Consider the following 26,717-nt stretch of genomic DNA (forward strand, 5'->3'; position numbering starts at 1 on the left):
ATCTTTCAAAATTTTATAACATTTGGCAACCTTCACATCTCGCCTCCCTGTTATCTAGCACTTGGTCGATGAGAATGCAGAAAGAAGAGTAAGCAGCCAGTTGTCACGTCTTGTCATAGTTTCGAATGTTTGGTAAGAGGAAATAAAAATCTTATGTCGTATTGGTTTCATCGTGCAGAAAAACGAGAAGAAAACTGTGTTCGGAATTTTTTTGTAATTATAATAAATAGAAATTTAGTAAGAAATTTAAGTAAATTCTAACAATTCCCTTTTTTAAGTTAAAACATTTGAACTACTGAACCGATTCAGATGATTGATATATCAAATTGAAGTCAATGAACTAGTCTTATTTGAAAAAGTGTTACATTTGCGAAAAAAAAATAGATTTTGTTTTCGAAATCATTTATTGTATTCGTTTTTTAGAGTTTACATGGTTTCGGGACCAAAGGCGCAATATTTTTTATATTTTTTCTTGAAAACTGAGGTTTTTTATGTAACATTTCAAAAAATCAGAGATGCCTTTCCTTATTTGTTTTAATCTATGATTTTTCAAATTTTATAGATGGTCCAAAAACATTTTTTTTCCTATTTTTTCTAAAAATGACCTTTTTCATAAATTTAAACATGACCGATTCAGATGATCGAAATATCAAATTAAAGCCAATTAGCTAGTTTATTTTAATACTATTCTTGTGAAGAGCATGAATTTTGTTTTCGTGATTATTGATTATATTTGTTTTTTTTTTATAGATTACATGATCTCGGGACCAAGGGTGCTATATTTTTTTATATTTTTTCTTGAAAGCTGAACAATAACATATCCAAAACTCAGAAAGCTGTTTTATTTCGTTTTTAAATTACGTTTTTTCAAAATTACCATGTTTTCAGTTTTCGCTCAATGCTCCTATGCGACTTAAGTTTGAAAAATCATAACTTTTGTTAAATTTGAAAAATCATAATTCAAAAACGAAAAAATGCCTCTCTGATTATTGGATATGTTATGTAAGCTTCCAAAAAATATATATATAAAAACATTTATCGACCTTGGTCCCGAAACCTTTGTAACCTATGCTACTACGTTACCGTGTGTATTCGGGAATGTGTCACCAGACTTATTAGTTTTCCAACGAATGATTCTGTGGCAAATCTATCGAATTACCTCAAGCACTACCAGTCCAGCAACTGGAGTCTTCAGTCGAAACTAGAGACACGTCACAATTTAAAATAAATCATTTATGATGAGCATCGATCGAAAAGAGAGCTACAATCATTTAATTTTCATTTCAGTTTAACATCCTTAAGCTACATATACACTAGTGTGGTAATTCGATCCTAGTCGTCGCTAGTTATTATTACTAAATATTTCTCTCAGTGTATGTAAAACATTTGTGAACTAGTTGAAATACTGGTAAAACATGGAAGCTTGAACGAATGAAGATGTGTTTATTATTTGTCGAATGGCGCTTAATATTCGTTATTTGGTTAGTTATTATATAACTTCTTGAATTTAGTAACAAGCGGATTTCAGATTTTGCACTAATTTGAAAATAACAGTTGCAACGTAAACCACTGTAGCTTGAATGAAATTGTTATTGACTTTTTATAACAGCTAACTATTCGTTAGATAGCATAATGATTTTGAAAACTGTGAGGAGAATGTTTGATTTTTTAGGATAAAAAGCTTTTCCATAACTTTTGACGTAGGACTATGTCTTTGATTCCTATATAGGGGGGTCACTCTACGAAAAATGTAACGATTTATTAAGAGTTTTCAAGCGCATATAACTCAGAATGGTTATTGCGACATATGTTGTGTTATATATCATTAGACAGGAAATTTGTCCAGCATTTTTTTTGCTTGAAACATGAACATGAATATAGTAAAAAAAGGTAACAATTTGACGATTTAACTGGGTACGTTTTCTTTCGATTGCACTATCCACTCGCATCCTCCCCGACGCAACGAGCAATCTTTTTGCATAAATTCGGGCGTTAACTCATAATGCGAGTTGATGCGTGAAATGAATTATTCCCCATTTACCGATAATAGGCATTAATTTTATATTATATTGTATGTCGCCCAATCAATTTGTGCTCGATTCATGTTTTTATCGAGTAGGTCTCACTACTAACAATTTGTGTTATTGTGGTCCAGAATGTCATAATATCGAGTATGTTGTTTGGTTATGTAAAAATGCAATAAATGAATTAAAATGGCTGCCGATTTAGAAGATCGAAAGGGTATACCCACGTAAATCAGATTATGATAGCTTGAGTAGTCGCGATCTTACAAGGCTATACAGTTATTACAAACAATGTTCCGGACAACGTGGTAACGAAGGAGATAATGCTATTTTTATCTATAATATATTTTTGTAGTCATGGATTGATTTGTTGACTCAGGCTTATATTTATGTAGGTCTTAACTATTTAGACTTGTGTTTAAAAATGATACATGATGACTCTTTGTCTTCTTCTGCATGATTGAATAAACAGAAGAAAAGAGTAGTAATGGCTTTCATGGTATATTTGTGTACGTTTTTGAACAGAATGCGGTACCGAATTCTATCACGTTATGTCATCCAACCCGTTTAAAGGATCCATTTGATGTATCAAAAGAAAAAAAAATACAGATTTTGAACAATGAAAAACTCAATTTAAATGCAATTACTACACACAATCACAGTCCTATGTCAAGATCCCGTCCGTGCCCCTAGGCTCAGACCCACCAACTTTTTTCTACAACCGTTTTCCATATTTTCACACTGGGTGAGGAAGAATTTTCCTTCTGAAGGTTTCCTTGTCGGTTTTCCAAAACGTGGTCGAGCGTTTTCGTGAAGGTGAATAACTTTGCGCTTGTTACTCGATATTGCTGGTCTTTTTCGTAATAGCTCATCATTCAATTGTAAATCAGTTGTTCTGAAAGTGCATTGATGAAGTTTTTGGACAGAAAAGTACTTCATGATGCACCCTTCATAATTGCGATTCAAAGGAAGAGCAAGCACCCTTAGCCCATAAAAATCTAATCACACCCGAGCAACACTATTGAACTTCTCCTACCGTTGAAGAATAAGTTCCGTTCATCAAAAAGGATCATTTTTCTCCGTCAAATCCACGGTAAATTTTGCAGAATCCCTCCACTCCTGCACATGTGTGCCTCATATCATCGATAGACACGCATTCGTTGGAAATTATGCGCTTGTCAACATTCTCCGAACACGCGGAATGACATCGTTAATCTGTATCATTTCCAACAGCTGTGTGGCATCCTCGGGCGGAGGCAACAAAACGAGGATGATTACGACGACGACAGGCAGCTCAAAGACGCCCGAAACCCATTAGTGATCTGGGGGTAATATTTGGTGGCATATGACTTTCGGTGTGCATTCGAATTCCGAACACGTTCCTAATTTGACCAGGATCCGGTCTGTGAGGCACCGCACCGTGTTGCCCGTAATGGGTGTTCGAAGACATGTGGGCGGGCTGGAAAACTTCTCTCACGGGATGCTGGTGATAATCATTGATAAGCCGATGTTGGTTTTATTGGAGCGCATCCTTGCGGAGGGGGGAAAATATATGTGGGAATACGAGCTGATAATTATGAATTTATGTCACTCATTGTGCCAATAGTTTTCGGGATTTGATATGACGGTTCTTGTGGCCGATCGGGAAGCTTACGGAATGTTGCTAATGTAATCGGAAGATTAGTCGAAGTGAGCATTCCTACGAAATGTGAAATAATGGACGAAGAAATTGTATTCTGTTTATTAACCACCTCTCGAGGGTGAAGCTCCCCTTCATATCGGGTCCATAAAATCGCGTTGCAAAACGGCTCTCCAAAAAGTGACACCACAGACCAACAACTACTCCCGCATGCAAAATTGACATCATAAATCAAAACCACATTATAATCTCACTCAGTGCTTCCACGCCATACGTCGGCACATCAAAAAGCCCTTCCCGTCTTCCCCTGGGTGGAAGGGGTTAGAGTGGGGAAATCCATTTTTGATCGAATGGTTCCCATTCGTCAATCACACGATACGGATATGGGAACCCGTCGTGCCGTCGGGCACAAGTGTCGCTCGAACAGCGGTGAAAATATGCCACATTGCTCATTTCACTCCACGGAACGGTTTGCGGCGACGGTTCCACACAGGCCGCAAATCGCTTCCGAATGGGTGGGAAATTTTGCCTCATAGGGATCCAAAGGCATCGCTTACCGGCTTTGATGGATAGCTCCGGAGAAAGGGTAGGGGGATGGGGGTTGGGGGTGCACAAACGCGGGATCTGTATCCGGGCGGGGAGTAGCGATGGTTCGTGGTGTTTGGCGGTGGCGATAAATATTTGCGGGTAAATTTGAATATATATCTTCCGTACCATTGCCGGCTGATTTGCGTGCGGGAACGGTTGACTGCTAATAAACTCGTATGATATCTGTTTCATGTATTATCCCCCACCGGAAGGCGCCTCCGATTCTCCTCCGGGGGTTGGTTGAAAGAGTTTATTACCGAGACAGCATTTGATGGCAGTTATTCCCCAAGCCCGAAGGTTCGATTTGCTGCCAGTGCGCCCATTTGCGGTTTGCGGGGGTTTCCACTGCATGTCAACATAATTTGTAACACTCAGAGTTGTATCGTTTCTGTTTGATGTGCTTAACTTTTCCAATATTTCGGTTTATTGTCATTGAGCACTTGTGTTTGCCAATGTGTTGAAGTTTCTTGAAGTCATGTAACATCTCGTGGAAGCTTAATTTTCCACACATTATTACTTTTGAAGCATCATAATGATTGCTAGGTTTTTGGTCAATCTCCAATCTGGTCTCCGAGTAATTCATGTCGTCAAATCCTGGGGGGTTCACGAACGATACGAAAGAACTAGTTCGCCAAAAAGAGTGAACGAACGGTCGCTCTTTCTTAAAGAACGGTAGTTCGCCCCACGAACCTATTGCGAGCGAATGGTTTGTGAGCGAACTGATTCCGAAAGAACTGTTTGCGAGTGAACTGTTTGGGAACGAACGAGTGCAGCTGAACTGATTTGCGCTGGACGGAATGGATAAATAGAACGAGAACGCTTGTATGCTAAATAAAACGATATTGTCATTTACTAGTAAAATGCATGTAACGCAGGGTTTATTTCATTGATGTATACTCAATTTTGGGTTAAAAATTAAGTTAGATTTTCGTAGTATTAAAAGCAAACTCTCTATATTTTCAATTTCATGTATTTTTTCAATGCCACGTAACGTTCCTATACTTCTTGATTATCAGAAAAAAAAACTGGGGGAAGCTGAGGCGATTCATGAATTAGGTAAACATAAAATCGTCTAGTGAGGGCAAGTTGAGAAAATAGTTTTTTCGTTGCTTTCAATCCATTGTTTGGCCTATTGACGAATTTACGTTGAATTTACAACCAGATGGCGCAGCGAGTAAAATGAGGATGTTTTGTTTTTTTGGTATGAAATTTGTTCAAGTTTTGTGGAAAAATCGGAATTTATCTTCAAATTTCCCGGTTTCATGTATTCTTTCCACGCTGAAAAGGTTAGAAAATCATCATTTTACAATGTGCCATGTGTATTGCGAGGAATGGCTTGGTATAAGTATCATAACTTTATTATTTTTCAACTAAGTAAACGATGAATAGAGTGTTTTGCGCTAAAAATACTGCAAATCCTTCTCGTATCGACCCCTACATAATCAATGATATCAGCCAATTTGATATGATATCGAATTCATCACAATTATCCATAGTATCAATTGACGAATTTACGCAAAGCTGAATCAGCTCATGCGACATCTACATTAGAGCTCAGAACCACAAAAGTGAGGGTGTTTGTTTATTTTACGCACTGAAAAGCAAGATTCGGTGGTGATTATTCATTTTATTTCAATTTAGATTCGTTTCAGCCATTGAATGTTGTCAGTATATGGTAAGAAAGTTAGGGCTTTGTATATTTACGATGGTTTCAACACGCGATTTGTCCAAAGTCATAGATAATCTTCGAAAATCTTAAGTTTGATAATGCATACCGGTTATTGGTACTATGGATAATTGTGAAGAAATCGATATCATATCAAATTGGCTGATATCATTGGTTATGCAGGGGCCGATACGAGAAGGATTTGCAGTATTTTTAGCGCAAAACACCCTATTCATCGTTTACTAAGTTGAAAAAAAATAAAGTTACAATACTTATAACAAGCCATTCCTCGTAATACACATAGCATATTGTAAAATGATGATTTTCTAACCTTTTCAGCGTGGAAAGAATACATGAAACCGGGAAATTTGAAGATAAATTCTGATTTTTCTCGAAAATTTGAACGAATTTCATACCAAAAAAACAAAACATCCTCATTTTATTCGCTGCGCCATCTGGTTGTAAACCCAACGTAAATTCGTCAATAACCGGTATGCATTATCAAACATAAAATTTTCGAAGATTATCTATGACTTTGGTCAAATCGCGTGTTGAAACCATCGTAAATATACAAAACTCCAACTTTCTTACCATATACTGACTACATTCAATGGCTGAAATGAATCTAAATTGAAATACAGGGTTTTCCAACTTTAAATTCCGAAAGTAAATTGAAATAAAACACACTTAGAATTCGAATTTCGATGAAACTTTTATTTCAAATTAAAGTTTGGTTTATGCCATTATGTGTGAAATACAACATCATTCAAATGTCCACCTAGGGCTTCCTCGCACCCCTTGATCCGGAACAGGTAATTTTCGATGACTTTTCGGCACATATGGGGCGGTATCTCGGTCATAACTTCACGAATGCTGTCTTTCAAATGTTCAAGAGTTTGCAATCACAGTTACCGTCTCGCCGTCCTCATTTTCAAAGAAATACGGCCCGATGACTCCATCAGACCATAATGCGCACCAAACAGTGACTTTTGGTGGATGCAATGGCCTCTCAACAATCACGTGTGGATTTTCTGAGCCCCATATACGGAAATTTTGGGTGTTCACATAGCCACCGAGCTCGAAATGTGCCTCATCGTTGAAGAAAATTTGATGCGAAAATTCAGCATTTTGCTGCTGTTCTTCGTTCATCCAATCGATGTATGCCCGACGCATTCCATGGTCACCACGCTCTAATTTTTGTACCAGTTGGACTTTATATGGATGTAGGTGCAAGTCCAAATGCAAAATTCGCCACAATGATGTGTTTGACAAGCCCAATTGCTGAGCACGCCGTGGAATCGAAACATTCGGGTCATCCTCCACACTGGCAGCAACAGCAGCAATATTTTCGGCCGAACGCACATTATGATGATGCACAGGTTTCACAATATCCGCTACGGATCCAGTTTGTTCGAATTTACGCACTACATTAGCGATTGTGTGCTCTGTAGGCCGTCCATGACGACCAAAATCCGTCCGTAATGCTCGAAAAACATTTGCCGGTTTTTCATCATTTTTATAGTATAATTTAACAAAATTAACACGTTGTGCGATGCTAAAACGATCCATATTGTAAAATGGCAGACATTCAACTAACGATATGACGCTTTGGTTGACAGCTATGTCAAACGGTTGTCAGCGCAGGGCTGTATACTTTCGGAAGCCCGAAATGGAAAACCTTGTATAATGAATAATCACCACCGAATCTTGCTTTTCAGTGCGTAAAATAAACAAACACCCTCACTTTTGTGGTTCTGAGCTCTAATGTAGATGTCGCATGAGCTGATTCAGCTTTGCGTAAATTCGTCAATTGGCGATCTGACGTACAAATCTACACCTAGGCGGCGCTGCGGTGAAAGTGATGATGGTTTTAAATTTAGCAATGTGACTTTATGGAAGGTTTGTAGTTCTTTCCATAAATTACAATGTTATAGTAATAAAAGATTATTTGATTGCGATGAGTTTGGAAGAAAACTAATTCTGCGCAATTTTATATATAACATGTTATTTTCTTACCTCTTTCAGTAGTGAAAACTGTATAAATGTTAGCAATGGTTGAATCAAAAAAGGAAATTCGAGAGCACAATCAAAACCAAGTTGAAAAATGCATGGTTCCTGCATATGAGAATTACCTTGGAATGTCCGGAAGTAAACTATACGTGATTTGTTTTTGAGTTTTAGGTTACAATATCATCATTTTCTTAGTTCAAAAACAAAATCCAGATGTCTCACCGATCGTTTACGTTTTGCGTTAGATCGCCAATTGCATGTACGTGTTATCGTGGTTTTTTGTATGATTGATTGCTAGAGAAAATGCTAGATTAGCATTATGAAACATGATCTTACATGAAACCTGTGTTTTGTCCCAAGAGAAAATATGAAAAATTGCACATATTTTGTGGGCATCAAATTATTACATATAGTTTAGTCGGTCGATAAACATATTTTCACATACAGTTTGCGACTTTTAAAGAAGAAGCACCTTATATTTCCCCACTAAATTTCAAAAATATAAATCCAATCCAACGATATCAATGAATAGCTGTCTATTGATGTTGGGTTCCAGCTAACATTCTATGTTGTTTTTAATACCGCAGAACGAAAGCGAAAGCGAGAGCGAAAGAACGATTCAAAACAACGCTTAGTAACTTCATATTCCGATTTTGAGAAGCGAAAATGACAATAATTGATTTTTGAATGGTATGAAGAAATATCTAAAATAAAAATCTATATATATATATATATAGAAATGGATTTCTGTCTGTCTATCTGTCTGTCTGTCTGTCTGTCTGTCTGTCTGATTCTTATGGGCTCAAAAACTTCTGAACCGATTGACATGAAAATTGGTGTGTAGGGGGTTTTGGGGCCGGGCAAGGTTTTTATGATAGTTTGAGACCTCTCCCCCTCTCTAAGGGGGGCTGCCATACAAACGAAAGACAAATTTCTGCATGACTCGGAAACTAATCAATAAAATACTGGGCGATCTGGCATCGATATTCAGAAGATCGATCTTTTCCTCCCCGATTTCCGATTTTTTTTTGCACTCTTACGATTAATCTCATCAAAAATCACTTGACAAGCAGCAGTTTGTAAGCATTTTTGTAAGTTTGGTAATTACAAAACAAGTGGATACAAATTATATTCAACTCGACTTGGAGGACAGTGAAAATTGTGACGAAATTGGATGATGACATCAGGTCCAGCTGAAGCCTTTTTTTCTAGAACTGAGACTACCTCCAAGATTTCGACTAAATGCCAGACATATGGCACGGTTCGATTTTATGGGATTATTGTCATTGGAGTATAGATGAATATCAGTTGTTGCATGTCTAATAATAATTCTCAATCAATTTATTCAATCAAATGATTCCATAACGGTGCACGGTAAATGCTCTGGAGAATGCAATTTTTCTGAGCTTCCAAGTTTTTTTTTGTGATCTTCATGTGAGATTAAAAATTTAAAACAAAAATCCTTTGATGTTTGAATAATGTGAAAAGTTCATTCCTTGTTTAAAGAAAAAAACTACACTTATATAGAATAAGTGAATAAATTAGAAAACAAGCATTCAATTTTCAAAGATCGACCCAGCCAAGATCGATTTTCTGGTAACGATTCAATCAGTGAATCGGTCCTTACGCCATTTAGAAAATCGATCCGGCAAGATGGATCTTTTTCTGAAGATCGCCCAATCCTAGTTTGAAGCCTCCTGTACTTGCGCGCAAAATCAGAACTCGTATACTCGCGCAAAATTGTCACAGACTGTGCGTGTCTCTGTAATTTTGCTATTGTTTTTTGCTGATGCTATTTTTAGGCATTACAGGCCGGACTCGATTATATACAGACTCGATTATATGTGATTCAATTATATACAATTTTGGACTCGATTATATGCAGTTTGAAATTTTTTTCATGGTTCAAATATGACTTATTTCAAGAAAAAATGTAACATTTCAACGTTAAAGTGAAATTTAAGTGGCTATAATAAGTACAGTGGGGTAAATTTGCAGATTTTTGCAGATTTTGCTTGAATTTCCACTAGGAATTGTTTATATCGATATTGTAGCGAAATTGAGAAAGATAGAAGTTGAGCGTCAAAGAACAAATTGTAGAGAAGTTTGAGAGCAAATTGGCGATCTAACGGAAAAATTACAGACAGGCGGCGCTGCGGTGAAAGTGATGCTGGTTTACGTTTCGCAGTGTCAAACCGGTAGTAAATTTGTGAATTTTAGTAGTTATTTCCATAAATTACAATGTTTGAATCATTAAAAATTATCGTGAATATGATGAGATGGTAAGAAATTTTATTCTGAACATTTCAATATATAACATATTACTGTTTTTCTCTTTTTTTCTCTTTGTGTAAACTGTCAGTATTGCGAATGACTGATCCCAAGAAGAAAGTTCGGAAGCATACTCAAGAGCAAGCTAGAAAACAAATAGTTCCTGCATGCAAAAACTACACTGAAATGTCTGAAAGTGAAATTTTCTTCCGTGTTCCACCCACTAATTGCAAGGTGTATCAAAATTGGACCCGTTTTGTACACCTCTCGGGAAATCGAATAGAAAGAATTTGCAGCGATCATTTCTGCTATGTGGATTTTAATAAATGTAAGTAAATAATTCGATTTTGGATTAAAACATGCATCGCAACAAATTTGTATTCAACAGGTACCCGACTGAAATTGAAAAATCATGTTGTTCCTTCTGTGAAGTTTACGTCTAGTAACCACGAAGTGAAATTTGGGAGAGTATGCTGTGTAGCCGGTTGTCATACTAAAAGAGGAAGGTGTTTGAAAGCATTTCCAGTTAATAAATTAGTGTTAACAAGTTGGAAGCTCACGCTTGGGATAGCAGTCTCTTCAAGTACGGTGGGCTGGATGATTTGCCATCATCACTTCATGAAAACTGACTTTCGAAAAAGTATCTTTTTCACATTTCATAAGTATCAAATAAGACATTCATGATTGTGTATTTTTTACAGCAAATACAGTTCCATCTAAGACGATTGAACCATTGATACGGATCCAAAAAGATATTTCGCAGGAGAGAGACCCGAACAATTACGAGACAACAATTACAACAAATATGTAAAACAGATATTAAGATCAACACAGATGTACGATACAACAATTCTATACTCAACTTTGAATGAAACCCGTGGTTCAGCTAATGTTCAGAATCAAAGAATCAAAGTGGAATCATCAATTTTCAATTACCAATCACAGCTGATCGAAGTGGATGTTCGGAATATCTTCTCTCAGACCTTCTTTTGACGAACAAAGAAGTTAATACATGGATCGGATTACCGTCACTAACTTTACTAGAGGAGATTTGCTTTGTTCAGGGAGCACTTTCCTAATGTAACAGTAGTACTTGATTGCATAGAGGTGCCGGTAGTCTCTCTAAATTGTTTAAACTGCAGTATTTCATCTTATTCTAGTTACATATGTCGACAAACGGTCAAGTTTTTAGGGGGAGTACACCTGTTGGTTGAATATCCTTCGTAAGCAAGGCATATTTCGAAAAAAAACTTTCGGCGAATTTATTTTTAACAGCGAAAAATAGAGAGAGTGTTCCGCGAAATGCATTAAACTTTATATACCGCCATTTAGCCGAAGTGGGAGGCTATCTCCATTAGAAGAAAGCAGAAACGAAGCGATCGCACAAGCCCGTATACATGTTGAGCGAGTCATCCAGCGTATCAAACTATTCAGTATTCTGCGTGATACTATCATCACTAATATTTTGGCATTTATCGATAATGTGTATCATTTGTGGTATTGTGAACCTCACCCCACCTGTACTGAAAGATGATACATTTTAAAATAAATGTTGTGAGCTTCGATTTCACGAAGATTACGAAAATTAGTGCATTCATTCCGTCAACTCCAAGGGAGAGCGACAAATCAACATCTCCATTACAACCGACCATCGATTTGCCATCGAGCCACATCTTATTTAAGGAAATCTTCGTGATTCTTCTTTCTATCTATTCTGCGGGCACTAATTTCCAGCAACAAAATGAAGGACATAATTTAAAAGGGGCGGGGGTATTAACGGAATGGTTCACAGTTTCAATGGACTGAATTACTACTTGCACAGTTTCATGTTTATTTGTTCAAGATAATAACTTTTTAACCATTTTATAAAACTACAAGCTTTTTAAGTTTTTAACCACATTTTCAACAAACGTTTGATCGAAGGGAACACCAATTACAAGAAAATTTTGATATTCCCCAAGTCTGTATCACATCTGTGTAGCATAATTATTCCAACATCTGATATCTGAATATATTTAATTGTTGCTTAAGTTGCTGTGATTTTTATGTATTCATTATACGTACCGTTCCATATGTAGCAAGCATGCAATAATATGTTTGGATTTATTTGTTCCTGCTTTGAAGTGCTTCCTTCTTTTTGGGGGAGGGAGTTGTTTCCGGGGCTCGATGACTGGCTTCAATCGATAGCATATTGTTCCCATTACTCCTCCAACCGATACAAATTATGCTTGCAAATACGGCATGTCCTCTCTTATAGACCGGGCCGATTCCTCTACGTAAACCAACATATATTAGAGGCGAATGAACTGCAAAGTTTAAAGCCTCTTAAAAACAAAGAATCGAATCGAACATATACACAATTGTGATGTTAATGTCCTTGTCTTGATCTGCGAATTTGGTAGCGAATAAAAATCGTTTGATCTCTGTTATAAGATATGTGATATAAATTTGGCTTTTTCTTACCTGATTTACTCCCCATTCCAAAAAACTTAGATTTTTCCGAGAAAAAGGAGGCCGAAAGATTTATAAACACTCTGTTAAACGGTAATTGACGGATTCGGTTAATGTTTGCATAATTTTCATAGTTTAAAAATTAAACACAGATGGCGCATCGAGATTTGCGTTAGATCGCCAATGGAAACAATCAAATTTAATATGTTTTTGGGATAAAATTAATAATAACGCCTTAATAAATACTAACTTTTACATTTTTCTCTTCCAAAATGTTATTTAAATACACTAATTTAGATGTTTCACTACTATATCCTGTACTAAATTTATTCATCTTTCAAATGAAAGCAACATAATTGGCTTTCGTAGCGTACTTTTTAGTGTAGAGCCATTTTGAGGCAACAGAGTCTGAAACAAAAAAAGATTTTATAACTCTGTTAGTGTTGAAATTCGAACATATGCGTAGTAGGATTTTTTCCATCAAATATGATCATCTATCACCTCTTGAGAGATTCTGGATTTATTTTTTCATGTGAGAAAGGTGTTTTTTGACATTGAGGGGATGAATCAAAAATCAAATTCTTCTTTTATTTTCAATAAACGAAAAATATATGCATAAAAAACAAATAAAAAAAAATATTTTTTTTGACTCGATTATACACAGGATTCGATTATATACAGTGAAATGAAATCGAAGACTGTATATAATCGAGCCCGTGCTGTATTTGTATTTATTTAATGCAAAAAAGATACAATGATTTGCCTCTAATGGGTCATAATCGGCACCACTCAGTGTCGCATTAGAGGTGATTGTGATCTGTAATTGGACTTATCAACAAACACAACACAATGTGAAAAATAAGTTAAAACAGGAAAATCATCCAAAATCTAACAAATAATCACTAGAAAAGTGTGCAAAATACATAATCTAGTGAAATGGTTGAAAACACTCCCAAACACTTATCATGTTGTAGAAACTTGCACAAAGGAGGTTTACAAAAACGTTGAATTAAAGAATAATATCAAAATATCCAATTATTCGTGTCGCATTACAAATCTGTTCAACTAGCTAGATGTCCAATTAGAGGAGAATCACCTTTTCTAATTAAATGAAAATTATTGATTCTCGGTCTGTGAGACCAATAAACCAATTAACCAATTAACTAGAAGTGAAGCATCAGGAATGTAACAAGCAAACCAAACAGCTCGAAAAATTATGCCGACAGCTTTCACCCGACTGTATCTATAACAGTAAAATAGAGCTAACTAGCAAATTTCTGTTCAACTAGAATTACATAATAGGTCACAATATTTAATTTTAGAAATTTTTAATTTCTCATCCATTACTGTTCATGACTATGTTTCTTGAAAAAAAATCTGCACATTCAATTCTCATTACTTAAAATTTACTTTTTAAATTAAAATAACAATACTTTATTAAAACTCGCATGCGAGTACGCAGTCAAAAGCAAAGTTTTGTTCGAAAATTTGGTTTTTATCGATTTTCGAAACCTTATGCCGGAGGTTTCCAACATTTTCAATTGGTCATTTAACAAATTATTGAAATCATTCCTAGTGACAATTTTTTACTTTATTACAAGAGGTCGAACAACTGGATGTGTTGATATTAAATAAGTAACAATCTGAAAGAAAATATTAAACCGAAACTTTAATGAAGAAATATCTACTCTAACAACCTTATAAAATGATCACGGCAAAAGGTGGAGGGATATTTATTCCATTCCATTTGGAGGTGACACTATCCTAGACCAGCTGGCGGGCGCCTAGGAATACCTAGGCGGGCGACCGGTAGACCGCGAACTACCGTTTGGCCATCCCTGATATATATGCTAGAGCCAATATGAGCAAGCGAAACAGGAGACACATTTAAATGAAAGCATATGAATCCTCTCAGAAAACACTTTCCAACTTCATTTTATGATGAGGTGTAATATTAGCACTGGCAGCTATATGGATAGCGTGGTTGTGTGAAATATCTTGCATTCTAGTCGGCCTTGGATCGATCCCCACTGACGTCGTATGGACTTTTTTCTTGGCACAATCCCAAATGAAATGAGAAAAAGACGGATGGGTAATGTCGGGGACATAACCGGAGTGACGTAGGACTATACAAAGGGGACAGCTTTTGCAAAATATATATTTCGAATATATTTCTTTATTTTCTTCTCCTACGTGAATACCTACCTATCTACCTGAAAAATGGATTAGTTTACTGTTTACTCTTTATGAACATGTTGGGGGTTCTGAAAAGAACCTTTGGTGTTGTGTTTTTGCGTTTTTTTTACAAACTTGATTCTTGTTTTTTTCTGAAGGCTTTGTACTTATTAAATGTTTAACGCCGGGTATCTTTCGGTGTATGCACATATCGTACAATCAAAATGATGGCTGTGATATTCACTATCATATATTTCACTATTGAGCACATTACCGTACCTAAACTGTGGTTTCGGAGACGACTGAATTGTAAGATTTGTAGTCTCCGCAAACAAAGTAAATAAAAATGAAAAAGAACTGTGGTTTTGGAGGCGAACTCTACGATCTGTCGAGAAATAAACGAGCTAGAAGCGTTCTGAAAAACCAACTGTGAAAACTGAATGATCAATTTAAAAGACCCCAACCACCAATAAGTTCAAGAACAAGCATAAACAAAATAAATCAGTTTATATTATATGACATATTATGTCACTTTAGAATGCATTGGTATTGTGAATAACTTTTAATAACTCTTCTTTGAATGGTGCTTTGAATGGCCCTGAAAAGCGCCGTGTTTTACGGTGGCTGGTTTTGCCACCAAAACAGTCTGTATAAACATACTTTATCCTTTTTCTACCTGCTGCCGTTTTGCGATTGCGTTTGCCACTCGCTGAAACTAGTTGTTGCCTCCGAACCGAATGTGCTCTGTTCTGTAGGCGGGTTTTCTTATTGTCGTGAGCAGCTTTGCAAGTCAACTCGAGCACTCCGGCGGCCGAAATTCTATAACCGCTATTAGGTATACTAGTGCTCCGGCACCAATCCGTTGATGCGATGTGAAACGATGCCATACAACCACACAGATTTACGGTTTGAAAGAGAATGATATATTTTTCAGCGGTTCCGCGCGTTTTGTACTTTAGCGGTACACGTTCACAAGATAGAGACAAATCGGCAGACTCAGCCAAAGGGGCGAGTCCAACGAGACGAACGAATGAGCCTTAAAAGGCAGCGATGGCAAAAAATACATTCATTACGATTTGTTCGCTCGTTGGATTCACATGCAGGCTAAAAAGGGTCCTTTTCAGGATCACAAAATTATCTTCAATCAAAAGAGTTTATTGTTTTGTTATCACTCGATATCCCCATCTTGTTCGGCTAAACCTTCCTGTTTAGCAATTTGTTGCCACTCGCCACAGCTTTCACAGTTGGAAAATTTCTTCCCATCCAGCTTTGTGACATGTTGTACAGTATATTACATTCAATGCGACGTGCTGAAGCGCCACTAAGTGTCGCATTGGAGGCGATTTTAACCTGTAATTGAACATTTGCGATGACAGTGGTACAGTGTCGACTTTCAATGTGGGGTCATAATTTGGATCTCTATGTTTACAAAAATGTCCAACTAAATATGTCGCATTACATCTCCGTCCAATTAGCTAAATGTCGAACTAATTGTAAATTATTGTACTTTCAATCTGGAAACAATTCAAGAATTTGTGAAAATTGAATAATCAGGAAAATCCCCAACTATCAATAAGCTCAGAACAACTGCCAAATTCACATACTCATCAGATCCTAGCAAACAAATTATGAAAAAATCAATTTGTGTTTTATTATTATTTTAGAAAGCATTGAACTGTATTTCGTAAACTCTTTTTTGAAAGGTTTAATGGCCCTGATAAGCGCCGTGTTTTATGGAATGGTTCCAATTCAGAAAACTTAGTACTCGTGGTTTTGGAAAAAAAGTCACAGGAGGGTTGTGTCCGAAACACGACCGCATAGTTGACGCAGGATTCCGTTAGGCTATCTGTTGATTTTGGATATGTTTGAAGAATAACATCGTAAAACTCTTTAATAATGATTTGGTGGCCTTTTTATTTATTTAAGGCTCATTAGCATTTGAGATGTAACAGAGCCGAATTTTAATCGTGTACATGTCACATGGTTATCATATATCTATAATTAGCACATTACACAGTTGCCATTTGCCAGTATTCCTTCTATACCATTACATATGGTACATTCACACAGTAGCCATTTAGGCGCAAGAGTATTCTTTCTGTTCTTCCATTATCCAGTTGGACCACCGGACAGCGGAGACAGTTGATTGATCATTGTTGAGTTATTTATAGAACAGCAACCCGATGTGTCTTGCAGAGCAGAGCAGTTGTATGGATGAATCGATCTTATTTCGACCGTGGATCGATCTCCATCGCTGATGATTGTTGCGTGGACGTAGCTATTCTGTAACAACACAAAGATGGCCCTGAGTTTTGAACTCACGATCGATCGCTTACTAAGCGAACGCGCAACCAATGTGGCTACGGAGACCCCCCCATTTTGGTTGGTATTGTTTGTTGATTCCACCAGTGTTTACCGAGTGATGATGACAGAACGATGGTAAACAGTCGTTGGATGGTGCGTATCAGATAAAAGACACCGAAGTGGAACGAGATATGATGAAAAATGCCCTTTGTGATTCTAGACAAGATGATTCCTGTGTTATAAATGGAGGAAATGGTGCGTGAGAAAAAAAACTTACTAATGTAATATAAGGTAATTACCAACCGAACACAATTATCAATTTTCCTCATCAGTAAAACATGCTACTTTAATATAGAGAAAACATATTTGAAATGGAAAAGGTATTTTTCTTTCAGAATTTTTACTTCCGGAGTGTTTATTCAACCCAATGCGAATTTTAATTGAACAACTACACCTAATCCTATATGTAGAGCATATATGAAATCACTTTTTCCAATATTTCTTCACTTTTCCAATTTCATTTTTTTCGTCGTATAAACTTTCCTAGGGTGAAAATGAACACAACAAAACAGACAATCAGGCTTAAACCAAACGACACGTTCTCGAGCGGGAACACACCTTGGTTTTGACGTAGGACTACGTCTAACCGGAAGATATAGGGGGTGAAATGGAAATCTAGGCACTGAACAAGTAGGAAAAAATGCAAGATTTGGAACGCTTATTACTCGAGCATTTCTCAATAGATCGCAAAGGTTTTTGCATCAATTGATAGGAAATATATCTACGCATCTATCATAACGAATAACATTTCATTTTTCTTGAGATAAATAATTGAATAATTGTGAAATATCAAGCATTGTCCAAATGCACTATGTGCCCATTTTTGATTGGTCCATTTTGTGCTCCTCAAATCGTACCGGCTAAAACGGGCAACCAGAGCAGCAGCGAAATAGAATGAAGCACGATTGGAAAGGAAAGAGAAAAAATATGAACGAAACATTGGTCGCAGTCTCACAGATGCGTAATTCTCGAGCCAGCCAGTCAGCTTAAAAATCCCCGCTCCGCTGCCGTAACGATCATTCTCATTGAAATCGTACACCACATCGGTTCGCATCACAACACATCAACAAACCAACCCAAGCAGCCATGTCTGGACATGGTAAAGGGGGAAAAGTGAAGGGAAAGGCAAAATCCCGCTCGAACCGTGTTGATCTGGAGTTCCCCGCAAGGGTAGCTAGGCCGAGCGCGTTAGTACCAGTGCACCAGTCCACCTAGCCGGCGTTATATAGTTTCGGCCGCCGAAGTGATCGAGTTAGCTGGCAAAGCTGCTCGCGACGATAAGAAAACCCGCATTCGGAACAGAACACATTCGGTTCGGTGGACATCAAGACAACAACAGGCAGTTGCAGCGAGTGGCGAGTGGCAAACGCAATCGCAAAACGGCATCAGGTAGCAGAAGAAAAATGTTTGTTCTCTATACAAACTGCTTTGGTGGCAAATCCAGAACAAGGCGGCATCGAGGGCGCTCGAAATGGTTTTTTTCAAAACCACGAGTACTAAGTTTTCTAAATTGGAACCATTCCATAAAACATGGCGCTTTTCAGGGCCATTAAACCTTCCAAAAAAGAGTTTAGGAAATACAGTTCAATGCTTTCTAAAACATTATCCAAAATAATAATAAAACATGATGTTTTCATAATTTGTTTGCCTGGATCTGATGAGTATGTGAATTTGGCAGTTGTTCTGAGCTTATTGATAGTTGGGGACTTTCCTGATTATTCAATTTTCACCAATTCTTAAATTGTTTCCAGATTGAAAGTACATTAATTTACAATTAGTTCGACATTTAGCTAATTGGACGGACATGTAATGCGACTTATTTAGTTGGACATTTTTGTAAACATAGAGATCCAAATTATGACCCCACATTGAAAGTCGACACTGTACCACTGTCATCGCAAATGTTCACTTACATGTTAAAATCGCCTCCAATGCGACACTGAGTGGCGCTCCGGCACGTCGCATTGAATGTAATTTACTGTACAACATGTCTCAAAACTGGATGGGAAGAAATTTTCCAACTGTGAAAGCTGTGGCGAGTGGCAAACGCAATCGCTGAACAGAAAGGTATAGCCGAACAAGATGGGGATATCGAGAGATAACAAAACAATAAACTCTTTAGATTGAAGATAATTTTGTGATCCTGAAAAGGGCCCTTTTTAGCCTGCATGTGAATCCAACGAGCGAACAAATCGTAATGAATGTATTTTTCTTCTTCTTTCTTTGTTTTTAAGAGGCTTTAAACTTTGCAGTTCATTCGCCTCTATGTATTTTTTTGCCATCGCTCCCTTTTAACGCTCATTCGTTCGTCTCGTTGCACTCGCCCCTCTGGCTGAGTCTGCCGATTTGTCTCTATCCTGTGAGTGTGTACCGCTAGAGTATAAAACACGCGGACCCCAAAAAAATATCTTATTTTCTTTCAAACCGTAAACCCGTGTGGTTATGCGGCATCGGCATCGTGGCGTTATATAGTTTCGGCCGCCGAAGTAATCGAGTTGGCTGGTAAAGCTGCTCGCGACGATAATAAAACCCACATTCAGAACACAACACATCAAGACAACAACAGGCAGTTGCAGCGAGTGGCGAGTGCCAACGCAATCGCAAAACGGCATCAGGTAGCAGAAGAAAAAAGTTTGTTCTTTATACAAACTGCTTTGGTGGCAAATCCAGAACAAGGCGGCATCGAGGGCGTTCGAAATGGTTTTTTTCAAAACCACTTTCCATAAAACAAGGCGCTTTTCAGGGCCATTAAACCTTCCAAAAAAAAGTTTAGGAAATACAGTTCAATGCTTTCTAAAACAAATGGTCGTGATGGACGTACATGGGGATCAAAGACAATGTAAAGATGTATTCCATGTACGGGGCTAGGTGGTGAGCCTTCATAAAAAAACGCAAAAACACAACGCCAAAGGTTCTTTTCAGAACCACCAACATGTTCATAAAGAGTAAACAGTAAACTAATCCATTTTTCAGGTAGATAGGTAGGTATTCACGTAGGAGAAGAAAATAAAACAATATATTTAAAATATATATTTAACAAAAGCTGTCCCCTTTGTATAGTCCTACGTCACTCCGGTTATGTCCCCGACATTACCCACCCGTCTTTTTATTTATGAAAATTGAAATAAATCGTTTCATATATCAAGCTATTTTTAACACAACTGCTACCATATACAATTTTATACTTACACTTGTGCTAAATTTTTCACAATATACCATCGATCATTGATATGACATATCTCGAAGCAACCAACATTCAAGTTCCAAATTAAAATTTTATTTGCTAGAATTTATCGTATCACTCACCTTACTTGCAATATAAAAATGCCCCCGACTTAAATATATTTGCAATGCCGATTTCCCCCAGGCACCTTGGTTTTGATGTCTCTGTTAGGGAATATATTTCGGTAGGAACAAAAGCTCCCCCTACTTTTATGTATTTGCAATGTCGATTTCTACCGGGCAGCTTGGTTTTGATGTCTCTGTTAGGGACCCGCCGCATGTGTCGTCAATTTGACCAATCAGAAGCGGGTATTTCCGTTAGGATAGGGGTTGAGATTTTCCAATTGTTCGATGGTTAGTTTCGTGACAAATATTGTTTTCTTCAATATAAAACATTGTTATGTAGTGCCGGAATCGATTGCCGCAAAAATCTCATCAATCCATCATGAAATGCCTGAGCAATAAGCTTTTGAAATTGGACAATTTTCACGATGTGCTCGATTTTCGATTTTCAATTTGTACCCTAATATGTTCCCGAAAGACGTAATCCTACGTCAAAACATTTGGAACGCCCTCGATGCCGTCTTGTTCTGGATTTGCCACCAAAGCAGATTGTATAAAGAACAAACTTTTTTCTTCTGCTACCTGCTGCCGGTTTGCGATTGCGTTTGCCATTCGCCACTCGCTGCAACTGCCTGTTGTCTTGATGTCCACCGAACCGAATGCGTTCTGTTCCGAATGCGGGCTTTCTTATCGTCGCGAGCAGCTTTGCCAGCTAACTCGATCACTTCGGCGGCCGAAACTATATAACGCCGGCTATGTGGACTGATGCACTGGTACTAACGCGCTCGGCCTAGCTACCCTTGCGGGGAACTCCAGACCAACACGGTTCGATCGGGATTTTGCCTTTCCCTTCACTTTTCCTCCTTTACCATGTCCAGACATGGCTGCTTGGGTTGGTTTGTTGAAGTGTTTTGATGCGAACCGATGTGGTGTACGGTTTGAATTAGAGATGTGCCATCCGCTCATGAGCTGTTCCGAAGAATCGACTCTTTGAAGTGAGTTGACGCGGAACAGCTCGCAAAAAAAATCAAACAGCTCTTCAGCTCACTTTGATGATGATGAAGGAGAGAAAAGAGCTGTAGAATTGAAGAGAGTGTGTGAGCTGTAAGATTCAAATGAACTGACCGTCTCTCGCTCTTCGTGTTAAGACATCAGTTTAGTTTCATTTGTCCCTCGTCTTTTCAACTGTTATATTCGCGTTGACGGCATTGAGCTTTGTTTACCAGTTTAGGGGGCGCCAAAAATAATAATTGGCTCTCAGGCAGAATGAACACGTTTTTAAAATTCAAATTATTAATGAAAATTAACTTCTGTGTATCAAATGAGTATTCTATTTCAATGAAAAACACTTTGTTTGCAGGCGGTGCAAAAATCTCATAAGATTTTTTTTTTTGAAGAAAACTTTCTATTGTAATGTAAAGCCTCAGTAAAAATGTCGGAAATGTTGTACTCGCCGAGTCTGTTGTAAATAATAGTCTGGAATACGTGTTTCAAGTAATTAATAATATGGTGTGAAAAATTTCATTTGAATTTTAACATTTTCAAACTGGCTTCGTGGCTATCGAGTTTGGGACCCAAATTGAAAGTCGGCACTGACAACTGAGCTGAAGAGCTGTTCATAAAGAACAGCTCATTTAGATGAGCTGATATGATCAGAGCTGTTCATCATGATGAGCTGATTTGCACACCTCTAGTTTGAATGAGAATGATCGTTACGGCAGCGGAGCGGGGATTTTAAGCTGACTGGATGGCTCGAGAATTACGCATGTGTGAGACTGCGACCAATGTCTCGTTCATTTTTTTTCTTTTTCCTTTCCAATCGTGCTTCATTCTATTTCGCTGCTGCTCTGGTTGCCCGTTTTGGTCGGTACGATTTGAGGAGCACAAAATGGACCAATCAAAAATGGGCACATAGTGCATTTTGACAATGCTTGATATTTCACAATTATTCAATTATTTATCTCATGAAAAATGAAATGTTATTCGTTATGATAGATGCGTAGATATATTTCCTATCAATTGATGCAAAAATCTTTGCGATCTATTGAGAAATGCTCGAGTTATAAGCGTTCCAAATCTTGCATTTTTTCCTACTTGTTCAGTGCCTAGATTTCCATTTCACCCCCTATATCTTCCGGTTAGACGTAGTCCTACGTCAAAAAAAAAACAGAAAGAGATGTCTGCTCGCATACATACAAACCTTTTTTAAGCTTTTAAAACAGCTCATTATTTGCGCATTTGACCCTCCAGCACAAGAAATGGCATTATTTCTGCCAAAGATGAAATGTTTTCAGCCAACGCTAGTTTGGGTGTGGAAACTCAGAAAAAATGAGTGGTTCTATAGTTGTGGAACGCAGTGTATGACTACTTTCCAGTCGATTTTCTGACTATTTCCTTTTTATATAATAAACATCTTTGGGAGTGGGAACCGACACTGATATTGTGCAAATACTCTTGATGCGGACTGAATGGAGAGCGCAGCAAGAACAATCCGGGGATAGATAGATAGATTATTGATACACAACAATTCAACTTGGGCAACCTTCAACAGATGGCGCTACATTGATTCTCCTAGAAATCTCTGTTAATTTTGGATTACAACTTGCAGTCGCATAATAAACGAAAAGTGTTTTACGCTCACACTTCGATTCGGAAGCTCTCGAATGATCGAGCCACTGTGTACAAATATAGATTTAGGATTATTTACCAAAAAAAAAAATGTTCTCACAAAAATTCCATCCAACTCTGAATGCATCCAGTTGTGAGTTCCATAGCAACAAGCTATAAATCAGTCCGGATAACAACATTACTTCCGCTATGATTTATTCGCCAGGAAGATTTATTGAATTTCCATACGTTTTTCCAGCCCACCCATCTCCGGTCGGCCTGGCCCCTTGACTAGCAATCTGGGATTTGGTTGTGGAATCGAAAAAGGATTTATTTTCCAAATCAAAGCAAGGCTCCATTCTCTGACACCACAGACCGGGACAGACCGAGATTTACGATTTTCCGCTACCACAAAAGCCAGCATTTCTATTTTTGGACCAACGCAGCAGAAAAAAATACCTCCAGTGTAACGCCAATAAATCCAACTTTAGAGAATGTTAGCTGCTACTGTTACCAGCACACTCGAAACGAGTAAATGGAATCTACTGCCCCCGTGTCCAGCCACCCACGCACTCGACACAAGAGTCATGATATCTATTAAAACACAATAAAATAACATATTACAATCATAAACATTCATGTAATCCACCGCCCGGATGATACTCCAGGATGGCCCCGGTCACATTCCAACAATTCACGATCTCCTAGCGAAAATAAGCCACTGCGGAGCCTTTATGGCACACGCATCGGGGGCATTCTCCGGGCGTAATTGCACGTATGAGATTGTTCTGTTCAAGTGAGTGTTGATATTATTTTTTCTGCTCTTCTCCGAGCTTCCATCCCCTCGCAATCACAAGAAGCGGGAAAAAACCCGCCACTCGAGGGGTGATACTTCCGAGATAATAAAAACCTGCCAGCCTCAAGGCGGCAATGTACGGACAGCAGCATCCGTGAAATATAAAAGGGAAGAAGAAAAAAAAAATGAAAGAAAATAAGCGTAAGAATCTCAAACGATAATATTATTAAGCTAAGCCTCTTTTATGGGCCACAGGACGACGAACATTTCGTTTCGGGGAGGTGAGTGACTTTTTTCCAAGACTACCGGAACGACCCGGTCGACTCTGGATTGTCTGCTGGATTTCGGGTCTCGTTTCCCAGAGTACCGGAAGAAAGGTGCGTGACGATTTATGTCACCACTTTTGGACAGACCAAACGACATATACACAGCGACAAGCATCGTTTTGTTGGTGTTGGGGGGGACGGGACGCAGAGACTTAGAAAAGGTTTTTCTATTAAGCCTTTATAATGTTGACTTTATGAATAGGATGATAGCGTCTAAGTTGCTCGTTACACAAGCGGCTCCTTGAAAGGAGCATCTGCCGTGGAAACCTGCAATCTTATCACGGCGACAAAACGAGGGGGACGAACCGGGTTCACATGTTATACCGCACCCACATATGCCACGGATCGAGCTGTTCGTTGCTGAAGACGGCGAATTCTCCCATGAAAAAAGGGAGCCGAGTGTGGGAACGGTCCTTTTTGCGGACGCACTTCCTTCCAGCCGGCTGACGATGCGATGATTTGTACTGTTGACTAACCAGAAAATTATATGGACTTATGGAATTTGGAGAATTTTATTACAAGCAGTTTTACAGCCACTTCAAATAAGAAAAGGGACTGCCGTTGTGGATCGACTTTGGCCGCAAGGAACCCAAGGCCGGGATCGGGAGGGGAAGCAAAGTGCCGCTCGAGAGGGTGTTATCCAACAATGTGACCCGAACTGGGACAGACAATTGATTTGTTTGAGATGTTTAAGGTGAGTTAAGTACTCGTGAAATTCAACTTTTGAATATCATAAACATTATTTTTATAGAAGTTTCATTGGCTTGGCTTGGTAGGAGCAGATCGCTTATAACCAAGTAATTTAATCTGTGATTTTATGCATGCAGTCAAATTCTGTATCCGAATCTCAGTGTTTTATTTCAATTCAAAATCGCTCGTTTTGGGAAACACTTCACCTTTTGCGTTTCCCCTGACAGTTGGAGTAGGATTCTGATATCCAGTTAAACACAATGTAAAAGGGCAGACCCTCCATTTGACAAACCTCGAAATCTTACTGGTGCTGGTTCCTGATTATCTCTTTAGCTCCGTAAGGTTCACCATTTGTACTAAGAACGCTCAAACTTTTGCTGAATGAAGTGAGATTAGTCAGAGGCTTCCTTACATTTTAGGCCAGAGAATGTTTGAGGGGATGATCCAAACAAAAAAGCCTTGGTGTCAAAATTGCGCAGTCCACAGGGTCTTCCGAGAAAGGATCGAGCGGTCTGGTATTCATACTGTTGCGAATGATTTGATGGGAGTTCATCCAGCGAAAATGTACCAACTTGTTTTTAGTATGATTTGTTGAAAACTATTAATTTTGTATTTATTTTTGGTTCGACATATTCATTTCATGTATCCCTTCGATAGATGTAACAGATCTCGTTAGTCACATTTCTTGGATCTGTACGAACGGATTTTGCACCAGATTCATCCACATCTAGGAAAGCCACACTAGTAGTAGACCTCTTTAAAATCCCTGATGATGTATTCATCTCTACACTACGCGTTACTCCGCCTTTTCCAGAGTATTATGTTTCACTCGTTCTATTAACCATCGGTTCCGGATGGTTTATTCCACTACGAGCACCAGATCTCAGACCTCAATCAGCCTAACGTCCCCAAACCACTTCGACCGTCTTATAATAAGTCGTTCATCACCCAACGAAGCAAAAAGTTGTCCAACTTGTGTTTTTTGCCCTATTTTAAGTTTTTCTTAACTCCACCGGTTCATTCGTTGGGAGTATCTCCGGTACCCCATTCATATCGAGCAGCAAAATGGTTAGGAGTGATTGGTTCTTGGTCAGCTGTTTCCAGCGGGATGAATGTCAACAGTCGGGATTTGACCATGCCTTAAGCTTTTGCCATCACGAAGGAATCGCCAGTCAGTTTCTCGACCGAACCTATTATTTCAAACTACCCCTATAGTGATGCAGCAGTAGGGTAGAAAAGCTTCTTGGTTTGTGGACATTTGTAAGGTAATGTAAAATCTAGAGTTTGATGGTAAGGCAAACCCATTGTTCAGCTATGATTTGTCCGAAAATTTTGTGAGAGAGCACAAATACGGTTTCAATCGTAACACTGGAAGCGGTTTTTTTTTTATCAGATATACCTCTACTCGCAGTTATCTGACGCAGAAATTCACTTTAGAAATTCACTTTCATTGACAAATCGATACTTAACAAACTGCATTATCGCATTTCACAACTGCTTTCTGCTCACGTTCATTCGTTTCGTCCTTCAAACTGAAGCAAAGTTTTTAACTGTTATTTTCGAGAGCTAATCGAAAAAAATATTTATTCGAGCAGCTTATATTCAAACGTATGTTTCATTGTTGTAGCCGAAACGTACTCACTGAAATTATTGGAGCCACGAGGTCAGAATTTGTGTAGTAGGCCAGCACGAGAAATCATTTGTTGGCGACGGTCATGTAGTGGTAAGCGTGGCTGCTACGTTGTTCTATACCTCTTCTAAATCCCCTTTCTTAAGAAGACGATCCGGGACAATCGGTTTAGATGAAAAGGAACAAATGGAACTT

At 38.2% G+C, this 26,717-nt stretch overlaps 1 long non-coding RNA gene across 1 annotated transcript; it reads left to right on the top strand.

Moving 5' to 3' along the window:
* The first annotated feature begins 10,333 nt into the window (after positions 1–10,333).
* Positions 10,334–11,707, top strand: LOC129765054 (uncharacterized). Its single transcript, XR_008741343.1, has 3 exons — positions 10,334–10,526; positions 10,587–10,838; positions 10,900–11,707. It is a non-coding gene; the product is annotated as an uncharacterized LOC129765054 (long non-coding RNA).
* Positions 11,708–26,717: the final 15,010 nt, after the last annotated feature.

Source organism: Toxorhynchites rutilus, chromosome 1, assembly GCF_029784135.1.
Source record: "Toxorhynchites rutilus septentrionalis strain SRP chromosome 1, ASM2978413v1, whole genome shotgun sequence".
NCBI classification, from domain to species: domain Eukaryota; kingdom Metazoa; phylum Arthropoda; class Insecta; order Diptera; family Culicidae; genus Toxorhynchites; species Toxorhynchites rutilus.